General features: G+C 37.2%; 1 protein-coding gene and 1 pseudogene across 1 annotated transcript in view; one reads left to right on the plus strand and one right to left on the minus strand.

The window, feature by feature from the left end:
- LOC148117626 (uncharacterized) overlaps positions 1-19,928 on the minus strand; it is a 46,500-nt gene that overhangs the window by 24,316 nt on the left and 2,256 nt on the right. The gene's annotated exons all lie outside the window — the stretch shown is intronic.
- Positions 15,363-16,539, plus strand: LOC148117627 (DAZ-associated protein 2 pseudogene; annotated as a pseudogene).

Below are 19,928 nucleotides of genomic sequence, written 5' to 3' on the forward strand. Positions count from 1 at the left end.
AGTTTAAGTCTTTGGGGGCTGGAGAGATGGCTCAGTGGTTAAGAGCATTGCCTGTTCTTCCAAAGGTCCTGAGTTCAATTCCTGCCAACCACATGGTGGCTCACAACCATCTGTAAGGATGTCTGGTGCCCTCTTCTGGCCTGCAGACATACGGACAGAATATTGTATACATAATAAATATTAAAAAAAGAAGTTTAACTCTTTGATGAAAGAAGTTGAAGAGGACACCAGAAAATGTCCCATTCTCTTTGGTAGGTAGAATTAACAAAGTAAAAATAGCAATCTTACCAAAAGCAATCTCCAAAGTCAGTGCCATTTCCATCCAAATCCCAGAAAAATTCTTCACAGAACTTGAAAATTTGATACTCATTTTCATATAGAAAAGCAAAAAGAAAATACAAGAAGCTCAAAACAGTCCTGTCCAACAAATAACTTCTGGAGTCATCACAATCCCTGACTTCAAACTACTACAGAGCTACCATACTGAAAGCAGACCAGTATTGGCAGAAAAACAGACAGGAGGACCAAGGGATCTTATTGGAAAACCAAGTCAAAATGTATCAAAGACCTCAACAACAACAACAAAAACAATAACAACAAAAAACACCCTGAACCTCATAGAATACAAAGTAGGAAGTACACTTGAATGCTTTGGCATAGGAGACCACTTGCTAAATATTCCAGTAGGACAGACACTGAGAGAAACAACTAATAAATGGTTCCTCCGGAAACTGAGAAGTTTCTGTAAAGCAAAGATCACTGTCATCAAGACAGAAAGGCAGCCTATAGAATGGGAAAAGATCTTCATCAACCCCACATCAGATAGAAGATTGATCTCTAAGACTTATAAAGAACTCAAGAAATTGGTTATCAGAAAAATCCAATAACAAATGGGGTACACACCTAAACAGGGAACTCTCAAAAAAAATGAATCTATAATAACTGAGAGACACTTAGCGAAATGCCCAACATTTTTAGTCATTAGAGAAATGTAAATCAAAACAACTCTGAGATTCCATCTTAGCTCTGTAAATATAGGCAATATCAAAACCACTGAAGACAATTTAAGCTGGAGAGGTTGTGGGATAAAGGGAATACGCCTACATTTCTTATGGGAGTGCAAACTGGTACAGCTGCTTTGGATATCAATATGGTGGTTTCTCAGAAAATTAGGAAGCAATCTGGGTGGTAGTGGTGCATGCTTTTAATCCTAGCACTTGGTAGGCAGAGACAGGTAGATCTCTGTAAGTTTGACACCAGTGTGGTATACAAGAGATAGTTTCAGGACATGCTCCAAAGCTACAGAGCACCTCTGTCTTGAAAAATCAAAAAAAGAAAAGGAAAAAAAAGAAACAATCTATCTCAAGACCTAGCAATCCCACTTTTTTGTATATAACCAAAGGATGCTCAATCATAACACATGGACAAGTGCTCAAATATATCTATAGCAACATTATTTGTCATATCCAGAACCTGAAAACAACCCCTCCACTGAACAATGGATAAAGAAATTGTTGTACATTTGCACAGTGAAGTAGTACACAAGGAAAAAATAATGACCACTTGAAATTTCTGGGCAATTGGCTGGATCTATAAAACATATAAAATGAGTTAACGCGGACCAAGAAAGGCAAATATGTACTCACTCCTAAATGGTTTTCAGATATAAAGCAATGGACAACCAGCCTACAATACACAATCCCAGAGAACATAGACAACAAAGAGGACCCTAATAGAGGTATCATGGATATATGTGGTATGTAGAAAAAGACAAGATTTCTGAATAAATTGGTAGCACGTAGTTCATGAGAGAAGGTAGAAGACGAGGGTAGAGCACTGATTTAGTGAAAGAAACACACCCTAACCCTGAAAGCAGAACAAAAGGAACACAGCCTGACATAAAACCAGAGCCAAAGAATACACTTTGGCCCTGGAACCAGAACCAAATTGGCCTCTGGCCAACTGAACATAAAACTAAACAATCCCTTTGCAGGAAAATCAACCAATAGTTGAACATAAAACCAACTAATTCCCAATTATGAAATCTAACCAATCTGAGGTTATCTAAGCTCAAGGGGATTGAAATCTGACTAATACCCTCCCTGAAAGTCTTCTCCCTGGAAAACTCCATTCCTAAGAAGCCCTAGAAAATCCCCTGTTTGTGTTCAGTTGGGAACTGTCTTTTTCCACATTTGCTGAGTCAGCCAATTTCCTGGATTCCTCCATCAGTAATAAATTTTGAAAGAATTTTGGGTCACGATCATTTGGTGACACAGATCAGAGTTTATTCTTGGAAGATCCAACAGGGTAGCATGGCCAAACAAAGTAATAACTTCTTTTCATAAACAGCAGATTGGTCCATTTCTGCATGGTTTCTCCTTAGCAGAGTGACGCAGAAGTAATAACAACTTTTGCAGTAGTTGAGATTAAAAGGATATTTCTGCAGTAAATCTCACTTAGAAGCAGAGAGGAAATCAGCTCTAATGGCTCTCTCTCAGAGAAGAGCATGGTTTCCTTATATTGTGGGTGACCATCCCATACCAGACCCCAGATTCAGATATGGCCTTTCATCTCATTAAGTAAGGATACCTTCTTTTCTCATGACTGTTGGTAACCAGGTTATACCTTCAGAATTGTAGGTATAGCCTGACTTCCTGAGAAGTTTGGATACCTTTATCTCCATAGCTATAACACTTGTATGTATATCTGAACTTCCCAAAAAGTTAGGATACTTCCCCCAGAGTTGTAACACTATGAAGTATAGCCTGACTTTCTGACAAGTCAGGAGCCCTTTACCTCTGGAGCTGTAATACTTGCAGTGCACATACATCAGCATTCTCACATGCACACAATCACACTCATGATTTTCTTTAGGTCCCCATGAGATTATAAGCACCCATAAACCAGCAGGAAGTAGCCTGAAATACTATGCCCACATTACCCCAAAAATGGACTATGGATATTTTTCTTTGTTTAAACAAAAAGAGGGAAATGGTACGGGTAATTGTCTGTATTCTGTCAATCATGTATTTTAATAAAACGCTGATTGACCAGGCAGCAAGTAGAGACAGGTCAACCAGACAGGAAGTAGAGGCGGGGCAAAGAAAATAGGAGAAGACTAGGGAGGAGGAAGCTCCCTCCCTCACTCCTGCCCAGATCACTGGAGCAACAAGATGTGAGCTGTCTTGCTGAAAAAGGTCCTGAGCCTATGGCTAAAATAGATCAGAAAAATGGGTTAATCAAGATGTGAGCGTTAGCTAATAAGTAGCCTGACCTAATGGGTCAATCAGCATTATAACTTATAGAGATCTCCTGTGTGATTGATTTTATTTGGGGCATGCCAACTGTGGGGAACTGGGCAGGACAGAAACCCTAATAAGCAGGGCCCCTCATGTTACAGATGGACACACTCAAACTCACCCTGAATAAAAAGTACAAATTCTGAGTAGACTTTTGTTCTGATTATTTGTCCATCCACTTGACCATAGAATGGTCAATAAAATGAACCTGAGAAACAAGCAGGTGTAGCTATCCTAATATCTAACAAAATTGACTGCAAACTAAAATCAATCAGAATAGATGGGGAAGTACACTTCATACTCATCACAGGAAAAATCCATCAAGATGAAGTCTCAATCCTGAACATCTATGCCCCTAATATAAAAGCACCCAAATATGTAAAAGAAACATTGCTAAAGCTTAAATCATAAATCAAACTCTACACATTAATAGTAGGACACTTAAACACCCCACTTTTTCCAAGTCAAACAGACTGAAACTTAACAGAGAATTAAGACAGCTACAGATGTTATGACTCAAATGGACTTAACACACATCTACAGAATATTCCACCCAAAAGCAGAAGGTTCTTTTCAGCACCTCTAGGACCTTTTCCAAAATTGACTCCATATGTGGTAACAAAGCAAATTTCAACAGACACAAAAATTGGAATCACCCCAAGTCTTATCAAATCACCATGTTTTAAAGTTAGACTTCAATAACACCAATCACAGAAAGTTTACAAACTCTTGGAAAGTGAACAGTGCTCAGTTGTATCACAGTGGGTCAAAGAAGAAAGAAAGAAAGAAAGAAAGAAAGAAAGAAAGAAAGAGAGAGGGGGGAAGGAGGGAAGGAGGGAGGAAAGAAAGGAGGAAGGAATTGAACACTTTCTGTAATTCAACAATAACAAAGCACAACATTCCCAAACCTTTGGGACACTATGAAAGCAGTGCTGTGAAGATAATCCATAGCACTAAGTGCCTACATAAACAACATGGAGAAATCTCACACTAGTAACTTAAGAGAACACCTGAAAGCTCCAGATAAAAAGCAGCAGTCTCACTCAAGATGAGTAGATGAAAAGAAATAATCAAATTTAGGGCTGAAATCAATAACATATAAACAAGGAAAACAATACAAAGACTCAATGTAACAAAGAATGGTCCTTTGAAAAAATAAAGAAGATAGACATACCCTTATCCAAGTTAACCAAAAAGCAGAGAGAGAGAACATCTAAATTAACAAAATCATAAATGAAAAGGTAGATTGTTTGCCGAGGTTTCTGTCTTTCCTGATTCCTGCAGTCTTTAAGTCCCAAAGAAATCACAAAATGATATACTTTAAATATAAATTGATTGGCCTAGTATCTAAGGCTTCTTATTAACTCTTATAACATGCATTAGCCCACAATGCTTGTCTGTGTTAGTCATGTGGCTTGATACAATTTTCCGCAAGGCAGTCACATCTTGCTTGCTCTGGGTCTGGTGTCCTCTCTGTCTTGGGTAATGACTGCCAACTTCTTCCAGAATTCTCATTGCCCTGGCTATATCTCCTGCCTGGCTGCTGGACATTCAGCATTCATTTAAAATAGAGGTGACAGGGTACAGACCATTGTCCCACAGCAGTGGACATAACCTAAGACTCTGAGGAAATCCAGAGAATCTTTATGTTATACCTCAAAACCTGTATTCCAAAAAATTGGAAAATGTAAAGTAAATGAACAATTGTCTGGATAGGTACCACATAACAAAATTAAATCAGGACCAGGAAAACAATTTAGATAAACCTATAACCTGCAAAGAATTAGAGCAGACATCAAAAGCCCCCCTCAAAAAAAAAAAAAATCCAGGGCTGAATGGTTTCAGTGAAGAAATCTAGCAGAACTTCAAAAAAGAGTTAACACCTATATTATTCAATTTTTTTTACAGAAAATACAATGAGAAAGAAGATTTCCAAACTCTTTTTATGAAGTTACAGTTACCCTAATAATAAAACCACAAAGAGACTCAATCAAGAAAGAAAATTACAGACCAATCTCCCTCATGATCATTGGTGCAAAAATACTCAGTAAAATACTTGCAAACCAAATCTAAGACACATCCAAAAAATTATTCACCATGGTGAAGTCAGCTTCATCCCAGAGATGCAGGATGGTTTAACACGTGAAAGTCTGTCAATGTAATCCACCATATAAATAAATAAAAAAAAAATACGATCATCTCATTAGATGCTGAAAAAGTAGTTGACAAAATCTAATACCCCTTCATGAAAAAGGTCTTGGAATGATCAGGGATACAAGGAGGGTATCTTAACATAATAAAAGAAATAAACAAAAGGCAACAGTACACATCAAATTAAATGGAGAGAATCACTAAAATGAGGAACAAAACAAGGCTGTTCTCTCTCAACATACCTATAAAACATAGTTCTTGAAGTTCCAGTTTGAGTAAATGACAACAAAAAAAGACCAAGAGGATCCAAATTAGTAAGAAAGAAGTCAAACTTTTGCTTGCTATTTGCAGATGACATGATGTTATACATACGTGACCTAAAAAACTCTTTCAGGGAACTCCTACAGCTAATAAATCCCTTCAGTAATGTGTCAGGATACAAGATCAACTAAAAAAAATCAGTAATCGTTCTATATACAAATGATAAAGAACATGAGAAAGAAATCAGAGTAGCATCACTATTCAAATAGGCACAAATAATATAAAATATCTTCAGGTAACACTAACTAAAGAAGAAAATGATGTGTTAGACCAAAACTTTGTCTTTAATGAAAGAAATTGAAGAAAATACCAGAAAATGGAATGTTGTTCTTAGATAGGTAAGATCAACATAATAACAAAGGCAACCCTACCAAAAATAATCTATAGATTTAACGCAATCATCTTCAACATCCCAACATGATTCTTCACAGACCTTGAAAGCACACTACTCAAATTCATAGGGGAAAACAAGACACCAAGGAAAGCCAATAATGCTGTACAGTAGTAGAACTTCTGGAAGTATCACCACCTCAGCTTATAGAGCTATAGTAATGAAAGGCGATTGGTATTGGCATAAAAACAGACATGTTGACAAATGAAATCGAAACAAAGACTCAGATATGAATCTACATACCTATAAAAACCTGATTTTTGAAAAGAAGCTAAAATTATATAACCAGAGATATACAGAGAATCCCTGTCTCTGAAAACTAAGCAAAAAGACAACTGGGCATATAAGGTTCCTCTGGTGAACCATTCCTTTGTAGAAAGTTGAAATCTACTAAAAGGTTATGATGTGTGGAATATCTGTTTGCTGTGGAAATAGAATCATGGCTAGAGATGACCTACTGACATAAATGAACAAAATTTGGTAATATAAACTAATGACTTACATGCTTTTTCTTTACCCTGTCTCATTCCTTATTGATAGGATCAATCTTTTCAGTATTTGGGTTCTGGTTCAATGAGCCAGAAAAGTAACTTTGTAGTATCCGAATGTCATCCAGCTGTATATTTATTTTATTGTAAATAATGAAGAGTGGTCAATAAATAGTTTTACATTCCTTTAAAAAAGGAGTGGTAAAAGTCAGAATATGGGCAACGAGGTCAAGACTATGATGGGGATACCCACTGAAACAGTTTACCTGACATAATTGGAGACCACCAACTTCAGACTGATGGGGAAGGAACCAGCATAGGATCAAACTCGACTGTCTGAATGTGGATGACAGTTATACAACTGGAACAAACTGCAGGGCCACTGACTGTGGGACCAGGATTAGTTCCTACTGCTTGTAGTGGATTTTTGGAACCCATTCTCTTTGGATGGATACATTGCTTTGCCTGGATATAGAAGGGAGGGCCTTGGTCCTTCTTCAAACAATATGGTAGACCTTATTGACTCCCCCCATGGGAATCTTTACTTTCTTTGAGGAGTGGGTGAAATGTGTGGAGCAGAGGTGAAGGGAACTGGATGAGAGGAGGGAGTAGGAACTGGTATTGGTATGTAAAATGTGAAAAACAAATTTAAAGTAAAGTAAAGAAATGCACAAAAGAAAAAATACTTAATATGCCCCCAAAAAGACAAAGATCTATGGTAAAGCCAGATTCAGAAGGAAATACATATGGTCCAAACAGTTAAAAAGTTTTTAAAAAATACATTCAGGCTTGGGAGAAAAGAGAAAAAGGGAAAAAAATTCCTTTAAAATAAATAGATTAGTCAGGTGTGGTGGCACATGCCTTTCATCCCAGTAGTTGGGAGTCAGAGGCAGGAGGATCTCTGTGAGTTCAGTGACAGTCTGGGCTACAGAGTTAGCTCCAGGACAACCAAAGATACACAGAGAAACTCTTTCTCAAAAAACCCAAAATAAAGAAAATAAATATAAAAAATAGAGTAAAAAAACAGCAAAATAAAGGCAGAAGTCTGGGTTATGTATATTATTGTGTTTTCTATGAATTTGTAAACTGTGCATGAGCTAACTACAGAAAGACATTTTATTGTATGGGCTCCTAAGCTAAACCAACACATATATTTAAAAGTATCTTGACTTCAAAATTTGAGTCTAATGATATGTAACTTGGAAAATATGTTCTGCTTTTGTTTCCACAGATGATGAAAAACTATAGATTAATTTAAGGCTAATGTGATTTGATGAAACATGATCCCCGGAAAGGTCTCTATGAACCCTAAAAATACTTTGCCCAAAAAACAAGAGAAAGCAATTTGAAGAAAATAATGCTCAAATGATAATCTCTAAAATGATAATTTATAGATGTTTATTTCCATTTAAATGGGGTTGATTATAAAGGATTAATGGTCAGAGCCAATGTCTCTCTACTAGAGAAAAAAGGTGGATATAATATTGAGATAAATACATTAGTATGATTTTGATCTATTGGAAAAAATTCAAGGTCGATTGTAGTACACTATATATATACACTCTATGTTCTATATATTATATTCTATATATATTATATATGTTTCTACTCTTTTTTAAGTTCTCATCTTTATTTTATTTAATTTTTTTTTTGGTGGTGTTAGGAATTGAACTTACTTGTTGGCACAGTAGCCATTTCTACCATTTTTCTTTCCTCAAAGCTATCTTTATAAATAATAGTTGCTAATTTTTGTTCCATGGTCCTGGGTGTAAGGTTGAAGTCCTATGTATTACTAGACTGTTGTCAAGGCTCTGATGGCTGCCACTTACTGAGTGCTGGGTAGAGTCCTGAGACCTTGGGCATCCCACTTACTTTCTTAGGTAAATCAGACATTAGTGTCTAGAATTTTAAACTTTTAGGTCCAAAACTTCAGAAAATTAAAAGCAAATGAATATACTCTTCTTTGAGATTTTAAAGATAGTTTTTTTTCTCACTGACATAATTCTTGAAGCTATTTTCCTTTCCTGAGCATTTCCTTATAGTAAACTTAACGTTCAAGAACATTTATTCTTGCTTCATGATTTGTACTATTTTTACATGTGGTTACAATAACAACCAGGTATGAGAGTAAGCCCAGTGGAGTCTCTCTAAACTACAATATCCTTGGTGGGAGCCACAACTCAGGGCAACCAGAAAGCAGGCTGTTAGCAGGATCTGATATTATCTGACTTTCACTGTGGCGAAGATTTGCTCTGTTAGGATTGCAGAATAGTCTGTTCATTTCTGTAGAAGTCTGCTAACTTACTGTTTTGTTTTGGATCTAACATTTGTTATACCATTTTAGAAAAATTTCATGTTTTATTCACCTGACATAAATTCTTTTGAATATATCTTAAATACATTTTCAAAAACATGTTCTTTGTTTTATTAGCTGAATGCATATGTGCTGATTATTTCAGTATTTATAGAATTAGAGTCTCACTAAAATTTACTAAATGTACTCATTTAGTGGATTTGCTCATTTAGTGCTAGCATCCTAAACAGCAAAATACTATCTAGGCCATGTTCTTTAGATGTCACCACAACTAACAGAAACTCCAATAAATAATTTTATAAGTTTTGTAATTCAGTATAGAAAAGTTTGACCTTATAATAAAAATTTTTGTATGTATAGTCTTTTAAATAGCCCTATCCTTTTAAAAATAAACTGAGTAAAATTACCTTGAGCAGATCTGTCATTTGAAACAAAATAAAATAAAAAAAATATTCATTTAAAAAATAAAAAGTATCAATCCAAATGGATCAAAGAACACAACATAAAGTCAGTGACACTGAATCCTATAGAAGAGAAAGCGGGAAGTATGATTGAATGCATTGGCACGAGGAACCACTTCCAAAATAGAAACCCAGCAGTACAGATACTGAGGAAAACAATTAATAAATGAGACCTTTTAAAACAGAAAAGCTTCTGTAAAGCAAAGGACATGGTCAACAACACAAAAGGACAGCATACAGAATGGAAAAAGATCTTCACTAACCCCACATCAGACAGAGGTTTGATCTTTAAAATATACAAAGAACTCAAGAAATTGGACACCAAAAGACCACATAGTCTAATAAAAAAGTGGAGTACAGACCTAAACAGAGAATTCTCCATAGAGGAATCTAAAATGGCTGAAAGACACTTAAAGAAATGTACAACATCCCTAGTCATCAGAGAAATGCAAATCAAAACAACTCTGAGATTCCATCTTACACATGTAAAAATGGCCAAGATCAAAAACACTGATGACAAATTATGCTGGAGTCATTATGGGAAAAGGGAACATTTTGCATTGCTGGTGGGAATGCAAGCTGGTACATCGCCTTTGGATGTCAGGGTGGCAATTTTTCAAAAGATTTGGAAACAACCTTTCTCAAGACTCAATAATAGCACTTTTAGGTATATATCCAAAAGATGCTCAATTGTGCCACAAAGACTTGTGCTCAACTATGTTCATAGCAGCTTTGTTTGTGATAACCAGAACCTGGAAACAACCTAAATGCCCCTCGGTAAAATGGACAAAAAAAAAACAAACTGTGGTACATTTAAGCAATGGAGTACTACACAACAGAAAGAAATAACAACAGCTTGAATTTTGCAGGAAAATGGATGAAATTAGAAAACATTATTTTGAAAAAAAGAAGTAGAAGAAGAAAGAAAGAAAAATTAAACATTAGGAATAGTTAGAAGTGGAGACAGATATCTAGGAGTTCATTAATATGACAGATTTTTGTTGCTAGAGGGCAACATGAATATTGAAACTTTAGTGGGTAGATTGAAGTCCTAGAGGGTAAGATTCAGAAGAGTCATTTTACCTAAGACAGTGAGCAGGAATTATTAAGAGTGAACTAGTTCAGTAAGAGCAATGTCTATAGGGTGCCAGAGAATATCCTATCATTAGGGGAATGAAAGAACAAATGCACACTACCTGTATTATTAATGTAAATACACGTGTTCAATATTCAATTGTTTATAAACACACAGATTCCACAGTGCTTTTGCTAAAGCCAGTGGAGAAATAGGAAATTATCCTCTGATCTTCACCTAAGCTTTATTTATCAGAATACAAACAAAATATCAGGCAGTGAACTTTGTAGTTTAATTTTTCTCAATGTTTCAATGTTACCATATATGACTATAACAATTTTTATTATTCATTAAACAGTTGATTCAAATCTAGGGTGCTTTCTGTGTCCTGGCTATTGTACATATAATTACAATGACCATAAATTAGCAGATTTACCATACATGATATAGACTTCTGGATGTTTATGCCAGTGGTGGTACTGCTGGGTACATAGTATCTTTAGAGGTGGCCTTTCAAGGAACCTCCAGATTGAGTTTAAAAATGGTTAAACCAGCTTGCATTTCCTTAAGCACTGAAATGGAGTTCAACTTTCGGCACATTGTTTCCAGGATTTGTCATTCTTTTTAAAAAAATAGGTATATTGACATTAATGAAATCAAATCAGAGAGAAATAGTAATTGGTTTGCATTTCCCCAATACTTAATAAGTGCGTTAAAGACTTAAATGTTTGTCAGCCATTTGTATTTCACTTTCTGAGAATTCTCTATTTAGCTCTATTCTCCGTGTTTAATATTTAAAACATAAACAAAGGACAACTTCTTTCCCCTTCCTCTCTCCAATCACTTCATGCCCCTGTCCCTGTTGTGGAAGGATACTTTCACAATGTCAGCATGTGTTACATTTGTTTATGCCATGGAATATTATTTTAGCTATGTGAAGTTGTGTTGCATTTGCTTCATTGTGTAAAGAGGTATTGTTGTTTTGTCTTGTCTGCCTAAGGCACTTGATTGGTCCAAAAGCTGAACAGTAAATAGCTAACAGAAGGCAGGACTGGCTGGTAGAAGGGAAAAATTGGAGGAGGAATCTAGAGAGAACAAGGCTAGAATGGACGAGAATGAGAGGGACAAGCCCAGGACCTAAAGTTAGGCAGCAGCCAACCAGCCAGATATCAGAAGCAGAAACAAATATAGGACATACCGAAAGGAAGGAGGCAAAATGTAGATAAAGAGAAACAGGGAAGTTATAAGATCTAGCAAGAAACAAGCCTAAGAAAAAATGTCAGCATGTCGTGATCTTGGAACTGGTTTATGGATCAAAGAAAGCATGATCTGTGCCACCAGTTCCTTTGCCTCAAATTAACTGTTTCTAACTATTTTAGAAAAACATTCTTAAAAAGTAACTGGCAGGTGGTGGTGGCAAATGGCATTAATCCCAGTGCTCAGGAGGCAGAATCAGGTGGATTTCTATGAGTTCAAGGCTGGCCTGGTCTATAGAGTGAGTTTAGTACAGGTTCCTAAGACAGAGAGAAATCCTGTCTCGAAAAACTAAAAGTAAAAAAAATACCTGGTTTACTGGTAGCTGTAAAGTTTACTTTAATAGGCATTATTTCACCTTCGACAGTTGGAGTCTTAGCACTAAAACAAAATGTCCAAATACCATAATTACAGAGAAACTAGTTAAAATGTTTCTAAATTACAAACTGTTCAAGAAAAATTGATTCTAATTTCATAGAATGAAGTAATGAGGAATGGAGAAAATGTAAGCAGTGTGAAATTTCTCCCACTTCCAGTTTATTGAAATTTAAGAAAATATAAAGACAACTATTTTGGATATGCCATCTTGTATAGAAAACTATTATGCTCTGGAAAAATGAGCTAATTGTATAGAATAGAATGTTTCCTGGAAGTTGTTTTAAAATATCCAACATATTTATTTATTAAGCTATACAGTGTGTGTTTTAGGCTAGCTGGAGCATTCTTATGAGATGTTCACAAAGAACAAAGCAAAATTTTATTCAACTCTATTTGTAAAGGAAAACATTCAGTGATTGGGGATTTTCTTGATTAATGATTCATGACGGAGGAACCAGCCCACTGTAGAGCTGCACTATTCCTGGTCAGGTGGTTCTGCAGTGTATAAGATTGCAAACAGAACTTTTAGATGTGTGTTTCTTTTCTAATGAGAGAGAGAAATGGGGGGGGTAGTATGGGTTGTATGGGAAGATGTGAGAGGAATTGGGGATATGGAAATCATAATCAAAATATATTGTCTGAAAATATATTTTCAATTTAAAAAGAAAAGAATAAAGAAAGAAAATTGAAGTCAGGAACAACAAGTCAGGAAGCAGTATTCCTCCAGGGTCTCTATTTATGCTCCTGCACCTATGTTTCTGTATTGATTTCCTGACTGACTTGCATTCATGGTGGTCTGTGTATGCCAAGTAAACCCTTTCCTCCCACAAGGACTAAGTGAATTCCATGAATCTAAAAGCATCCACTGAACTGGAGAAGAGGAAACAAAAAAGAGACAGGGGCACAGTAGGGGTTGAAATAAAGGGTGGGATTGATCATGGTACATTAAACTTACATATGAAATTGTAAGCCAGGCAGTGGTGATGCACGACTTTAATCCCAGCACTAGGGAGGCAGAGGCAGGCAGATCCCTGCTTCTCTGAGATCAGCCTAGTCTACAAGACTTAGCTCCAGAACAGGCTTCAAGGCTACAGAGAAACCCTGTCTCAAAAAATCAAATAAATAAATGAATAAATTATAAAATAAGAAAGGATGGATAATGTAGGAATAACAAACTAAGACAGTCAAAAACTTGAACTTCTCAACATGTTTCTGATCAGTTAGGGGCTAGGTGGAAGAAAAGCAACTGGAACATCATATATCATCCTAACACCTGTTTGTAGTTTGATTAATTAAAACCCAGAGACAGATCTGGGGGATCAACCTGAAGACCAGAAAAGCAAAGCAATCAGGTACACACTCTTACCTTAACTCAGCCTGAAATGGCAATTTTCAAGACTGCTTCCAAGAATCATGAGAATTACACTGAGCCTGAAATCAGACTCCTCCAATCTTATAATCCTCTCTAGTGCTGGGATTAAAGGTGTGCACAACTACTGCCCAATTTCTATGGCAAACTAGTAGGGTTATGGGGAAAAAAGGTGTGTGCCACCACTACATGGTCAGTATGGCTGATCAGTGCAACTGCTTTACTCTCTGATCTTCAGGCAAGTTTTATTTATTAAAATACAGATGAACTATCAGTACATCTATTAACTAAATGATAGTTGCTTAAACTGGAAATTTTACAAAAAGCTGACAGGAAAGTACTGGAAAGATGACAGTGGGCTGATTTTCAGAAGTATTATGACATAATTAAGATTCAAACAGGAGTGGGAAACTACAAATGCATGACAGTATGAATAATGACAAGAGTTCTTGAAATATTTTGTATTCCTTCAAAGTAATCCATTTCAGAGCCTCTAACATTCACTCAAATAAAATCTAATTAATTTGTCACTCAGGACAGGTCTAACGACTGAAATTAGTGAACTCAATGAAAATATGATGAAAATGAAGACAATTCGGTTTACCATGTTTCAATGAAAAGACAACATAATAGGTGCTGTGGACAAAGCTTGCCTAGTTGGTGGAGTGTTTCCCTGCATTCACATCACCAAAAACATGTGTAGCAGCTGTGGTAGTGGTGTGCACTTCTAATCCCAGCAATTCTGGAAACTTAGAAGGATCAGAAGTTCAAGGATTCACAGGAGGTCACAATTAGTCTGGGCTACCTGAGAGCTTGTCTCAAAATACTAAACTAAACAAACAATAGTAATAATATCATCACAGACAAGATGAAACAAATCTGTGATAGGCAAAAGATTGAGGAAGAGGAGCAAAAGCCCAACAATAAAGAGCACAGATTCCTTTTCTAAGGGGCCTGGAATGATTTCCAACATCCACAGAGAAACCAACAACCATCTTTAATTCCATTTGCAGGGATTCACTCACTAGGTAAGAGAAATGCAAGTGGCACACAGAGATACGTGTAGGCACCAGGATTCCATAAATAGCTGCTGAAATATAGACAAGGAAACCCCAGGATTTCTGGCTATGTTTAATCTTGTGTACACCTCATTTTTAACCCAGGGACCCTGAATCCATGGCAAACACCAAACTGATCCCCAAAACCAAGCTGGCTAAGCAAGTCTAATGTTGTGAAAACACAAGGCACTAGATTTTTCCCTACATGGACAACAATGTGTTCTCAGGGGCCAAGAAGAACCTACTCCAGGACTGCAACAAAATTTTTTTCCCTAATTTGTAATGGTCTTGACCTTCTTGGTACATTATAGCTGTTATAGAAAAGTAATAATAGCTTTACTTAAATACAGGTAATGTCTTCATGCTTTCATAGGTCTGAAAATGTATCTTGAATTAAACTAATCTGAACTCAAAAAATCTATCTTCCAACTGAAGAATAGGAAACATCCTTCCCAATGACTGTCTAGTTGTAAGCAAGAGCTACATTTCTTAGCAGATTTCATATTTGTTACAATACACAATCATTTACTTAGACATATACAAGGTAAGAAATAACTGGAAGAAAAATGATATTTTCCAGGTCATGATGTATAATCCCAGCTCTTAGGAGTTAGCAGGATTTCCCCAAGTGTCAGAACAGCTGGGGTTACAAAAATGAATTCCAGGAATGTTATTCAGAAAAATTAGCTCAAATATAGCAATTACTTTATTAAATAGAAGTTTAACAACATTGTAAATATTATTTAGCTAAGATATTTTGTTGACTTTGTGACAAAAAGTAATAAATTTTCTTAAGTACAGACATGATAGCATCCATAAGAAAAGCTTCAGTCTTTATTGAAAGGTAAGATACATGGATAAAAAACTTAAAAATTAAGAAATGAAGTAATCTATAAAGACAACTATCCTACTGTGAGAAAAGCCACAGTGAACTGAAAAACAATACAAATAATTTTTAAGCAAACACTTGATCTATTTACTGAAACCATAGTGAAGAAAACACATTTTCCGGACACAGAGCGACTCCGAACAGGAAAAGGATGAAAAAAATAACCGTCCATGACGCCGAGCGAAGCGGACCCGTAGCCACCACGAACAGCAAAGGTCAATATCCAACACAGCTTAACTACCCTGTGCAACCACCTGGGAATCCAGTATACCCTCAGACCTTACACCTTCCTCAGGCTCCACCCTACACAGACGCTCCGCCTGCGTACTCAGAACACTATCGTCCAAGCTTTGTTCATCTAGGGGCAGCCACAGTCCCTACCACGTCAGCTGCGTTTCCTGGCGCCTCTCTGTAGCTGCCTATGGCCCAGTCTGTGGCTATTGGGCCTTTAGGCTCCACAGTCCCCATGGCTTACTATCCAGTCGGTCCCATCTATCCACCTGGCTCAGCAGTGCTGGTAGAAGGAGGGTATGATGCAGGTGCCAGATTTGGCACTGGCCCTACCGCTGGCAACATTCCCCCTCCACCCCCTGGATGCCCTCCCAACGCTGCTCAGCTTGCAGTCATGCAGGAAGCCAACGTCCTGGTGACTCAGCGCAAGGGAAACTTCTTCATGGGTGGCTCAGATGGTGGCTACACCATTTGGTGAAGAACCGTGGCCACGCCTGTGCCGGGAAAGACATCACGTACCTTCAGCACTTCTCACTATGTAACTGCTTTAGTCATATTAACCTCAAGTTGCAGTTTAGACACATGTTTTTCGGGGTGTCTTTCTGGTGTCCAAACTTTGAGGCACTTTTCAAATTTAATAAGGAACCATGTAAGGGTAGCAGTTCCTCCCTAGAGCATTTGAGGTAGGGAGGCATCCATTCTTCAAATGAGTGTGAGTGAAGCAGCCGAGGCTCTTCCCTAATCTTCTGCAGTAACACTGTACCATTCTGGTCTGCGCTTTTAGTAATGAAACATCAAATTAGGTTTGGAGAGAACTTTGATCTTCCTAAGAATTAAAGTTGCCAAATTATTCTGATTGGTCTTTAATTTCCTTTAAGTCTTTGATTTATAGTAGCTGTTAAATGAAACGCATTAGCTGTCTGCCTTTTCCTCCCTACCGGCCCACCCTGTCCTTCGTCTTCCATCAAATCAGTGGTGCAGGACAGAGAGCCGGCCACTCGGCCCTTCTCACCGTGCACCTGTCCCACTTGCCATTTTTAAATGTCTTCATAAGTATCCTCTGAAGCCCCTGTGCCCTGAGCACAGACCCATTTCTTTGGGTTTTGTGTATCTCCAGGAGAAGGTGAGGGGACCTTTTGGACCCACCTCGCAGGCCGTCTCTGCATCACCATGAACCCAGACTTGCTGTGGTGCCAAACCTGAACTTAAACAACAGTTCTCAGTGCAAGCTGTCCCAGAAATGTTTCTTTAAAAGTGATGGGCAGAGAAGAAAACACATGAAAAAGCTTGGCTTTAAAGCCAAATTAAGGGTGTGTCGGATCAAACCTGGTTTTCATTTTCTGAGTGTCTGAAGCAGCCACTTGGGTTCCCAGGAGTTTTCCTGTGATGGGTTGGTTAGTAGGGTCACATGAATGCCTCGCTATGAAACGACTTGAGTCCAGTGAGATCTCATTAGGATTAATATTTCAGGGATCCTTAATATTTTGATTTGTTTTCTGAGATTGGATTTTATTTTATCTGACATTTCAGTTCATCTAAATCTTGTGTTCTGTACATGTGTTGTTTGACTGTACCATCGACTGTTATGGAAACACTTGATCTATTTACTGAAATCATAGTGAAGAAAACACATTTTCCAATATTAAACAAGTATTTCTTATTTATGTTTTAGTTGTTAAGGCATTTGCTCCCCCTCATTTAGATTTTTATTGATTCTTTTTAAAAATATTTATTTGTTTATTATGTATACAATATTCTGTCTGTGTGTATGTCTGCAGGCCAGAAGAGGGCACCAGAACTCATTACAGATGGTTGTGAGCCACCATGCGGTTGCCTGGAATTGAACTCAGAACCTTTGGAAAAGCGGGCAATGCTCTCAACCACTGAGCCATCTTTCCAGCCCCTAAACAAGTATTTCTAGGAAGGGAGCAGCTCAGTGGTAGAAGAACTGCTAGCAGAAGCCCTGCTGGGTTTTACTCCCAATGCAAAAATTACCTAGAATAATGGAAAATAAAAGATATCCCAAAATAATAGTTGTAAAAGCAAATAAAATTTTAAAAAGGAAAGTCAAGTAATAATGATGACTTAGTACTATTTTCTGTAGACGTGGGCCATGAAGGACCAAAAACAAGCAGAAATCACATAGATCTGAAGGAAAATCAAGAGCATCCTTCAACTCTGAATCTAAACCTATGCAGTATGAAAAAGGCGCAACACTGTCACATTTTACATACAGAAATCATGAGCTGAACAGTGATTGTGTGAGGATAAGAGCATCAAGACAGGGCCATCCTTGGGTGCATATGGAAGTCAAGGCCACCCACCCCTACTAAAGATTAGAGAGCAAAATAAGTAATTCTGGCAGAAAATTTTTAGACCACACATGTTTTTCTATTTTTTTCATAGCACAACAAGCATTGATATTTTCAGACCTATGAAAGCATGAAGACATTACCTGTATTTAAGTAAAGCTATTATTACTTTTCTATAACAGCTATAATGTACCAAAAAGGTCAAGGTGAACCCTGGTATATGCTATACCTCATATGTAAAGGCCAATGTATAACTTTTAAGAACTGATTCTCTCTACCATTGGAACAAATTTATTGTACATGTATGTCAGTGTGCATTGATGGGATGAATCATCTCAAGAGCTCACAAATACATGTAGTCAAAGTATTAAAAACAATTACTGGAACATCAAATCAGTGCTAAAAAACAAAATAAAAACAAAAAAGTCCATTCTCGGTAGTAAGAGCAGTCCTAGGAATTTCAAGTCACAGTCGCTGAAGGACTCATACTTTAGAATGGCATGAACTGAGCAGTACTTTAAGTGCTTCACTCTGGTTCCTGTTTGGGAAATAAATTTTACAGACTTATACAGCTATCATGAAAACCAAATGGCAGAATAGATCTACCTCGAGATGCTGCTATACCACTCTTGGGCATATGCACAAAGGATGCTTCATTATTTAGTTGATTTTTTTTAATCTTTGGCACTTTTAGAGGCCTACCACTAGCTTTCTAAATAAATCACATGGAGGTTTCTTCTTACCTATGAATGCCAAGCCTTAGCTTGGATTCTTTTTACATGGCTTTTGTTAACTTAAATTGTCCCATCTATCTTTTGCCTCTGGGCTTTTATCTTTCTCTATTCTATATACCTTTATTTACTTATTCATCTGCATAGCTGGGTGACTAGCCCCTGATGTCTGTCTCTCCTTGTCTTGTTCCTGGATACTTCTCTCTTTCTCCTTCTACTTATTCTTGCTGAACAACAGCCACACCTATCCCAATTTTACCTATCTATAGGCTATTCAGATATTTATTAGACCAATCAAGTATTTTCAACAGGCAGAGTCACACAGCTACACAGAGTTAAAAAATGCAAAAGAAAGGAATTCAAGAAATCCTGTCATACAAATATTCCACAACAATTCCACATTGTGTCTAAACTAAAATAAAAGGTTTGGGCTTTTTCACTAAACGACATACAACAATCCACTTATCAAGATATTTAATAATATTTAAAATATTCATTATTTTTGTATTTAGCAAGTTTAGAGAAAATACTCTATTACCTACCCTATTTTAGTAATTAAAATCTTTTTCACCTAATTTACTTTCCATCATAAGTAAGGAAAACTATAAATCTAATTGTTCAGTCTTCTGCTCCATCACAGATCCCAGAAGGATGTAATAATACCTGATGTCAGAGAATTCTGGCTGCCTGGACAGTCACTTGAAGTTCCTCGGCAACCGTGGGCCATAAATCTTTAACCTACAGGCCTAGAGTATCTGACAGACTTGTCAGTGAAGCAGGAAATTTGAAAGACTGTCCCAGCTTGTACTGGCAAATGTTATCAGTTACTTTCCTCTGTGTCTTTCAGAATGTCTTGCAGACTCTCTAGGGGTAGCAGGAACCTTGAAGACCATCCCACCATGTTTTGACAAATTAAAGCCTACCTGGTGAAGGAGGGTCTCCTGTCTGTGCTACTTTCATTGGCCTAGTTGACAGGGCAAACTCAGGTAGGTGGGGAAGACAGAACAGAATTCTGGGAGGAAGAAAGCAGAGTCAGAGAGAGCCACCTGCCATGAAGCTGCTAGGTAAGACATGCTGAATCTTTCCCGGTAAGCCATGAGCTCATGGTGACATACAGATTATTAGAAATGGGTTGAATCAAGATGTGAGAGTTAGCCAATAAGAGGCTAGAACTAATGGGCCAGGCAGTGATTTAATAAATACAGA

This window comes from Myodes glareolus, chromosome 27 (assembly GCF_982192425.1).
Source record: "Myodes glareolus chromosome 27, mMyoGla1.1, whole genome shotgun sequence".
NCBI classification, from domain to species: domain Eukaryota; kingdom Metazoa; phylum Chordata; class Mammalia; order Rodentia; family Cricetidae; genus Myodes; species Myodes glareolus.